We start from the raw sequence: 8,358 nt of genomic DNA, 5'->3' as shown, positions 1-8,358 counted from the left end.
ATTTTTTTCCTCTTCAAAGTTACATCCCAGATTAATAGAATAAAATCTTCACCATACCTGATATCCTCTTCACAATACCTAGAAGACTAGTTTTTTCTTACGGTGGACCTTTTTTCAGAATGTCACAAAAAGTGTCTCTCCTGATATAAAAACCCCTTGCTGGAAGACTGCTGAACCAAATTCTTGAAATAGATTAGTCTCAACTCCTTCCGAGTCACCATTCACTTGCAGTTCGATTTCAATGGGACAAATAAATAAACACTATTTCTTTTCACTCCACTATTGAGTGAAAATCTCTTCTGCGCATGTATATTACTAGTTCCTTTCCCGTAAGAAGTTTGCTCATGCGTTTACAATGAACCTCGCAGAGAGGCGTCTTAAGTTTAAAATGCATGCGTGGGAAAGTACTGTTTCAGTATAACGATATTCCTCCTTCAGTCTTAAAGCTTGCGTTTAAATTGTCTTGTCGGGAAAACTGTGCAGACTCGAAGGAATATTGTTTTCCAATGTTCAGCTGTGTTCCGTTTGTGTTAGCGCCTGCGTAGATAATCAACCAAGTAGGAAGTGTCTTAGTTGAACCACGCATGCGTGAATAGAAACACTGAACTCCGACTGCTGACTTCTCCTTGAGAGAGAAACACGCGCTAGGATTAATATTGTTAGTATTATGTTACGAAAAACTAACGAATAGTCAAATGATGAAACTCCAACTCGATCACCCTAACACGCTGTCCCTTGCGCAGACAGCGTAATAAGACTAAACCGAAAACCGAATGAAAGAGCACTGAATAAGCACAGCGCTCTCAATAACAACGTAAGGTTAAGCTACACGCTCACACGCTATGAAATAAAAAGAAAACAAACGTACGCATTAACGGGTCCAGTACTTAACGCAATGCAGTCAAATAAAGGAAAAAGGTAAAATCCAAATGGTGAACGCTCCAAAATACTTTACTCCTCTAAGATCAGATGTTAAATATTAAACACTTAAAACCTCATTTTTTCAACAAAACACCAGAGTTTATAACATTTTCAATGAAAATTGCAGATGAAATCAAATAAAGTCACTTAGCTTGTTTTTTTCTTCATAAGATGATCTCTGGATAGATTCCAAGACTCTCCAATCTAACTCCCAAAAACTTTGATGATTCTTTTAAAATAAGATCCAGAAGTTAGTCTCAAAATGTACCAGCTCTTCATACATAGGACTTTCCTGCAGGACTGCTGACAATGAAAGGCAGTTTAGAATGTTCTGACAATGCCTTTTCTGAACTTCTGACCAATCAGGAATGTTGCTTGAAATCACCATCTTGGCTTGGGAATTTCTCCACACTCTGTACTTTAAGGTTAAGACCCAAACCATTTAGCACCTTAAACACATATATATATTCCCACAATCTACCATATCTCCTGACAGTACCAAAGGGAAAGCCTAAAACACAAGTAACCCCAAGTCTGTTTTGACACCTGAATTTCAGACTCTCTGCCAACCGGCACACCATACAGATATGGGCCCCGGGCGTCCAAGACACCAAGGAAAACAGGGAACCCCATGCATTTGCGAAAAGAGGACACCCGTGGGAATCGGCAGAGGTATGATTTGTGCAAATCGGCCCAGAATTTATTACCCAGACAACCCTGCAAAGTCCGAAATGTGGGGAAAAATGCATTTTCCGCACATTTCGCTCGGCTCGCCCACCGGAACACGCCCCCAACAACACATGGCTGACCGTACCACGTTCCCACAGGTGTCCTGATCAAAACGGTACCTCACATGTGAGGGTGCACCTACCTGGGCGCCAAGGGGAAAGCCTAAAACACAAGTAAGTTCCAAGTCTGTTTTGACACTTGAATTTCAGTCTCTCTGCCGACCAGCACACCATACAGATATGGGCCTCGGGTATCCAAGCCACCAAGGAAAACAGGGAACCCCATGCATGTCAGAAAAGAAGTCACCCGTGGGAATCCGCAGAGGTATGATTTATGCAAATCAGCCCGGAATTTATTACCCAGACACACCCGCAACATCCGAAATGTGGGGAAAAAAACGCATTTTCCGCACATTTCGCTCGGCTCACCCATCAAAACACGCCCCCAACAACACATGGCCTACCGGCTTGCGTTCCCACAGGTGTCCCGATGAAAACAGTACCTCACATGTGCGGGTGCGCATACCTGGGCGCCAAGGGGAAAGCCTAAAACACAAGTAACCCCAAGTCTGTTTTGACACCTGAATTTCAGACTCTCTGCCGACCGGCACACCATACAGATATGGGCCTCGGGTGTGCAAGCCACCAAGGAAAACAGGGAACCCCATGCATTTCCAAAAAGAGGACACCTGTTGGAATCTGCAGAGGTATGATTTGTGCAAATCGGCCCAGAATTTATTACCCAGACGCCCCGCAAACTCCGAAATGTGGGAAGAAAATGCATTTTCTGCATATTTTGCTCATCTTACCCATCGAAACACGCCCCCAACAACACATGGCCTACTGTCCCGTGTTCCCACAGGTGTCCCGATGAAAATGGTACCTCACATGTGTGGGTGCACCTTCCTGGGCGCCAAGGGGAAAGCCTAAAACACAAGTAACCCCAAGTCTGTTTTGACACCTGAATTTCAGACTCTCTGGCGACCGGCACACAATACAGATATGGGCCTCGGGCATCCAAGCCACCAAGGAAAACAGGGAACCCCATGCATTTCTGAAAAGAGGACACTCATGGGAATCTGCAGAGTTATGATTTGCGCAAATCGGCCCAGAATTTATTACCCAGACACCCCCGCAAAGTCTGAAATGTGGGAAAAAATATGCATTTTCCGCACATTTCGCTCGGTTCACCCATCGAAACACCCGCCCAACAACACATGGCCTACCGCCCCGCGTTCCCATAGGTGTCCTGATGAAAACGGTACCTCACATGTGTGGGTGCACCTACCTGGGCACCAAGGGGAAAGGCTAAAACACAAGTAACCCCAATTCGGTTTTGACACCTGAATTTCAGACTCTCTGCCGACCGGCACACCATACAGATATGGGACTCGGGTGTCCAAGCCACCAAGGAAAACAGGGAACATCATGCATTTCCAAAAAGAGGACACCCGTGGGAATACGCAGAGGTATGATTTGCACAAATCGTCCCAGGATTTATTACCCAGACACCCCCGCAAAGTGCGAAATGTGGGGGAAAATAATGCATTTTCAGCACATTTCGCTCGGCTCACCCATCAAAACACGCCCCCAACAACACATGGCCTACCGTCCCGCGTTCCCACAGGTGTCCCGATGAAAACTGTACCTCACATGTGTGGGTGCACCTACCTGGGCGCCAAAGGGAAAACCTAAAGCACAAGTAACCCCAAGTCTGTTTTGACACCTGAATTTCAGATTCTCTGCCGACCGGCACACCATACAGATATGGGCCTCGGCTGTCCAAGCCACCAAAGAAAACAGGGAACCCCATGCATTTCCTAAAAGAGGACAACCATGGGAATCCGTAGAGGTATGATTTGTGCAAATCGGCCCAGAATTTATTACCCAGACACCCCCGCAAAATCCGAAATGTGGGAAAAAATACTCATTTTCGGCACATTTTGTTTGGCTCACCCATCGAAACACGCCCTCAACAACACATGGCCTACTGTCCCACGTTCCCACATGTGGCCCGATGATAACGGTACCTCACAGGTGTGGGTGCACCTATCTGAGCGCCAAGGGGAAAGCCTAAAACACAAGTTACCCCAAGTCTGTTTTGACACCTGAATTTCAGACTCTCTGCCGACTGGGAAACCATACAGATATGGGCCTCGGATGTCCAAGCCACCAAGGAAAACAGGGAACCCCATGCATTTTCCGAAAAGAGGACACCCGTGGGAATCTGCAGAGGTATGATTTGCGCAAATCGGCCCCGAATTTATTACCCAGACACCCCAGCAAAGTCAGAAATGGGGAAAAAAGAACGCATTTTCCGCAAATTTTGCTCAGCTCACCCATCAAAACACGCCCCCAACAACACATGGCCTACCGTCCCGCGTTCCCACAGGTGTCCCGATAAAAATGGTACCTCACATGTGTGGGTCCACCTACCTGGAAGCCAAGGGGAAAGCCTAAAACACAAGTAACCCCAAGTCTGTTTTGACACCTGAATTTCAGACTCGCTGCCGACCGGCACACCATACAGATATGGGCCTCGGATGTCCAAGCCACCAAGGAAAACAGGGAACCCCATGCATTTCCGAAAAGAGGACACCCGTGGGAATCTGCAGAGGTATGATTTGCGCAAATCGGCCCAGAATTTATTACCCAGACACCCCAGCAAAGTCTGAAATGTGGGGAAAAAAACACATTTTCCGCACATTTCGCTCGGCTCACCCATCGAAACACGCCCCCAACAATACACGGCCTACCGTCCCGCGTTCCCAGAGGTGTCCCGATGAAAATGGTACCTCACATGTGTGGGTGCACCTGGGCACCAAGGGGAAAGCCTAAAACACAAGTAACGCCAAGTCTGTTTTGACACCTAAATTTCAGACTCTCTGCCGACCGGCACACCATACAGATATGGGCCTCGGATGTCCAAGCCACCAAGGAAAACAGGGAACCCCATGCATTTCCGAAAAGAGGACACCCGTGGGAATCTGCAGAGGTATGATTTGCGCAAATCGGCCCAGAATTTATTACCCAGACACCCCAGCAAAGTCAGAAATGTGGAAAAAAGAACGCATTTTCCGCAAATTTTGCTCAGCTCACCCATCAAAACACGCCCCCAACAACACATGGCCTACCGTCCCGCGTTCCCACAGGTGTCCCGATAAAAATGGTACCTCACATGTGTGGGTCCACCTACCTGGAAGCCAAGGGGAAAGCCTAAAACACAAGTAACCCCAAGTCTGTTTTGACACCTGAATTTCAGACTCGCTGCCGACCGGCACACCATACAGATATGGGCCTCGGATGTCCAAGCCACCAAGGAAAACAGGGAACCCCATGCATTTCCGAAAAGAGGACACCCGTGGGAATCCGCAGAGGTATGATTTATGCAAATCGGCACAGAATTTATTACCCAGACACCCCCGCAACATCCGAAATGTGGGGAAAAAAACGCATTTTCCGCACATTTCGCTCAGCTCACCCATCGAAACACGCCCCCAACAACACATGGCCTACCGTGCCCCGTTCCCACAGGTGTCCCGATGAAAACGGTACCTCACATGTTTGGGTGTACCTACCTGGGCATCTGTCAGGTTTCTCCTTCCAAAAACGTTTGTTTGTCCATGGAAGCTGCTGAACCCCCACAGTCCCCTATGAATGCTGACCTCTCTACTGATTGTTAACAGTGTAGCTGTTAGCATTCCTGAGGGAAAGGTGGAAAATGGGACAAAATAACAAACTCCAGGTCTCGTTCTGCTTCTTGTAACCACTCAACCTATTTAGGAAAAAACAACATAAAATTACATTTTTTTTACTAACCTTTAGTTGTTCCTAATTTTTTTTCCTCTTCAAAGTTACATCCCAGATTAATAGAATAAAATCTTCACCATACCTGATATCCTCTTCACAATACCTAGAAGACTAGTTTTTTCTTACGGTGGACCTTTTTTCAGAATGTCACAAAAAGTGTCTCTCCTGATATAAAAACCCCTTGCTGGAAGACTGCTGAACCAAATTCTTGAAATAGATTAGTCTCAACTCCTTCCGAGTCACCATTCACTTGCAGTTCGATTTCAATGGGACAAATAAATAAACACTATTTCTTTTTACTCCACTATTGAGTGAAAATCTCTTCTGCGCATGTATATTACTAGTTCCTTTCCCGTAAGAAGTTTGCTCATGCGTTTACAATGAACCTCGCAGAGAGGCGTCTTAAGTTTAAAATGCATGCGTGGGAAAGTACTGTTTCAGTATAACGATATTCCTCCTTCAGTCTTAACGCTTGCGTTTAAATTGTCTTGTCGGGAAAACTGCGCAGACTCGAAGGAATATTGTTTTCCAATGTTCAGCTGTGTTCCGTTTGTGTTAGCGCCTGCGTAGATAATCAACCAAGTAGGAAGTGTCTTAGTTGAACCACGCATGCGTGAATAGAAACACTGAACTCCGACTGCTGACTTCTCCTTGAGAGAGAAACACGCGCTAGGATTAATATTGTTAGTATTATGTTACGAAAAACTAACGAATAGTCAAATGATGAAACTCCAACTCGATCACCCTAACACGCTGTCCCTTGCGCAGACAGCGTAATAAGACTAAACCGAAAACCGAATGAAAGAGCACTAAATAAGCACAGCGCTCTCAATAACAACGTAAGGTTAAGCTACAAGCTCACACGCTATGAAATAAAAAGAAAACAAACGTACGCATTAACGGGTCCAGTACTTAACGCAATGCAGTCAAATAAAGGAAAAAGGTAAAATCCAAATGGTGAACGCTCCAAAATACTTTACTCCTCTAAGATCAGATGTTAAATATTAAACACTTAAAACCTCATTTTTTCAACAAAACACCAGAGTTTATAACATTTTCAATGAAAATTGCAGATGAAATCAAATAAAGCCACTTAGCTTGTTTTCTTCTTCATAAGATGATCTCTGGATAGATTCCAAGACTCTCCAATCTAACTCCCAAAAACTTTGATGATTCTTTTAAAATAAGATCCAGAAGTTAGTCTCAAAATGTACCAGCTCTTCATACATAGGACTTTCCTGCAGGACTGCTGACAATGAAAGGCAGTTTAGAATGTTCTGACAATGCCTTTTCTGAACTTCTGACCAATCAGGAATGTTGCTTGAAATCACCATCTTGGCTTGGGAATTTCTCCACACTCTGTACTTTAAGGTTAAGGCCCAAACCATTTAGTACCTTAAACACATATATATATTCCCACAATCTACCATATCTCCTCACAGTACCAAAGGGAAAGCCTAAAACACAAGTAACCCCAAGTCTGTTTTGACACCTGAATTTCAGACTCTCTGCCAACCGGCACACCATACAGATATGGGCCCTGGGTGTCCAAGACACCAAGGAAAACAGGAAACCCCATGCATTTGCGAAAAGAGGACACCCGTGGGAATCGGCACAGGTATGATTTGTGCAAATCGGCCCAGAATTTATTACCCAGACAACCCTGCAAAGTCCGAAATGTGGGGAAAAATGCATTTTCCGCACATTTCGCTCGGCTCGCCCACCGGAACACGCCCCCAACAACACATGGCCGACCGTACCACGTTCCCACAGGTGTCCTTATCAAAACGGTACCTCACATGTGAGGGTGCACCTACCTGGGCGCCAAGGGGAAAGCCTAAAACACAAGTAAGTTCCAAGTCTGTTTTGACACTTGAATTTCAGTCTCTCTGCCGACCAGCACACCATACAGATATGGGCCTCGGGTATCCAAGCCACCAAGGAAAACAGGGAACCCCATGCATGTCAGAAAAGAAGACACCCGTGGGAATCCGCAGAGGTATGATTTATGCAAATCAGCCCGGAATTTATTACCCAGACACACCCGCAACATCCGAAATGTGGGGGAAAAAACGCATTTTCCGCACATTTCGCTCGGCTCACCCATCAAAACACGCCCCCAACAACACATGGCCTACCGGCTTGCGTTCCCACAGGTGTCCCGATGAAAACAGTACCTCACATGTGTGGGTGCGCATACCTGGGCGCCAAGGGGAAAGCCTAAAACACAAGTAACCCCAAGTCTGTTTTGACACCTGAATTTCAGACTCTCTGCCGACCGGCACACCATACAGATATGGGCCTCGGGTGTGCAAGCCACCAAGGAAAACAGGGAACCCCATGCATTTCCAAAAAGAGGACACCTGTTGGAATCCGCAGAGGTATGATTTGTGCAAATCGGCCCAGAATTTATTACCCAGACGCCCCGCAAAGTCCGAAATGTGGGAAAAAAACGCATTTTCTGCATATTTTGCTCATCTTACCCATCGAAACACGCCCCAACAACACATGGCCTACTGTCCCGTGTTCCCACAGGTGTCCCGATGAAAATGGTACCTCACATGTGTGGGTGCACCTTCCTGGGCGCCAAGGGGAAAGCCTAAAACACAAGTAACCCCAAGTCTGTTTTGACACCTGAATTTCAGACTCTCTGGCGACCGGCACACAATACAGATATGGGCCTCGGGCATCCAAGCCACCAAGGAAAACAGGGAACCCCATGCATTTCTGAAAAGAGGACACTCATGGGAATCTGCAGAGTTATGATTTGCGCAAATCGGCCCAGAATTTATTACCCAGACACCCCCGCAAAGTCTGAAATGTGGGAAAAAATATGCATTTTCCGCACATTTCGCTCGGTTCACCCATCGAAACACCCGCCCAACAACACATGGCCTAC

Source organism: Ambystoma mexicanum, chromosome 10 (genome assembly GCF_040938575.1).
Source record: "Ambystoma mexicanum isolate Mex_15411 chromosome 10, UKY_AmexF1_1, whole genome shotgun sequence".
NCBI classification, from domain to species: Eukaryota; Metazoa; Chordata; class Amphibia; order Caudata; family Ambystomatidae; genus Ambystoma; species Ambystoma mexicanum.
This window is presented reverse-complemented; position numbering follows the sequence as displayed.